Genomic DNA, 1,288 nt, shown 5'->3' on the forward strand with positions numbered 1-1,288 from the left:
ATACACGTACATCGTTGTAGTGACATCATATACACTTATATATATGCGAGTAATAGAGTTATAAGAGCATTTGCGAATAGTGCCTGGCTCCTAACCTGTAAATGGCAGAAAAGTTTGGTTATTCAAAGTTTTATATCGACAAACATTTAATGTGATTTAGGTAAGCTATTTTACTTTGCTACTCTTAGCACTTCCATTAATATTCAATTAGACTACAATTTTTAGTGTGCTATGAGGATAAAATGTATTAATAAGGCCCACACAAAATTTTATATGTTATTCATGAGGATATATTACGGTGTGAAGGTGAGGGGTTAGTGGTTACGGTATCCGGCTACCGATCGTAAGGTTGTGAGTTATTTATTTTATTTCTTGCTGGTCCACCCGATTGTCAAAAATGAGTAGTACTTGTATTTCAAAGGACCATCCCCGTCACATTCTGTGTCACACTGAATCTCCCTGACTGCTATATTAAGGGTTTACGTGACTATGAAGTGTTTTGCCACTTGCACGTTAAGTTGAAGAGCAAGCTGTCCCGTTGATCGGCTCAACTGGAAACCTCGTGCATGCTACATTTTTTTTACCGTATAATTCATGTTTCAAGATTCTTTTAATTAACTTACAAGGCGGTTTGTCTGGATTGGTATTCCTTGCTGAACATATCTGACATAGTCTGTTTATCTTGTGCTTATATGTTTTTTTTTATTATCTAACGTAAGTCTAGGTTTAATAGAATGGCTGTTAGATTCAATTTATGCTCGCTGATGCTACTAATTGTTGATACAGAATAACCAGAGCATACCGTGTCTTACAACTATTTCTCTTTCTCTGGGAATTACTGAAACTGCTTCTATGGGATCCTTGTTCATTTGGAGGAACGTACATAATGCTAGTCTTCAAAATTTTCCTTTCGAATTCTTTCTCGTATTAAACAGCATCGTCATTGAACATTTATTCGGTAGAATTTTATTTAAAATGGCTATATAACACCATCACAATTGTTTCATACTTCTTATTTAAAATGAATCATATTTTAGTAAAATACATTCGAAATATTACTGTAGGGAATAATTCTAGCGTATCCGTATTATAAATCTAGCATATCATTCTTTTAAGTGTTATTCCTATGCATTCTATAATATTCTGTGTATAACATAAGTTACACTATCCATAATGTTATTGTAACTATACGGTTTCATATTGCAATTTTCTACAATTGTCCTTATATCAGAACAATCTTTTAAAATCGTAGCGTAGAATGTATATTGCATATATTACATGTCTGACT

At 33.2% G+C, this 1,288-nt stretch overlaps 2 long non-coding RNA genes across 7 annotated transcripts in view; one reads left to right on the forward strand and one right to left on the reverse strand.

The window, feature by feature from the left end:
- Positions 1–1,288, forward strand: part of LOC106870360 (uncharacterized) — a 248,712-nt gene that overhangs the window by 25,142 nt on the left and 222,282 nt on the right. The window contains exon 1 of one of the 6 annotated variants that reach the window (XR_008265916.1): positions 7–160. The exons of the other annotated variants lie outside the window; for them this stretch is intronic. This is a non-coding gene — a long non-coding RNA (uncharacterized LOC106870360). Of the gene's footprint in view, positions 1–6; positions 161–1,288 lie in introns of those variants that run through there. 6 annotated transcript variants of the gene reach the window in all.
- The window catches only part of LOC128249798 (uncharacterized), a 3,215-nt gene continuing 2,003 nt past the window's right edge, over positions 77–1,288 (reverse strand). The window contains exon 3 of the long non-coding RNA XR_008265906.1: positions 77–95. This is a non-coding gene — a long non-coding RNA (uncharacterized LOC128249798). The remainder of the gene's footprint in view (positions 96–1,288) is intronic.

The sequence above is a fragment of the Octopus bimaculoides genome, chromosome 18 (genome assembly GCF_001194135.2).
Source record: "Octopus bimaculoides isolate UCB-OBI-ISO-001 chromosome 18, ASM119413v2, whole genome shotgun sequence".
Lineage (NCBI taxonomy): Eukaryota > Metazoa > Mollusca > Cephalopoda > Octopoda > Octopodidae > Octopus > Octopus bimaculoides.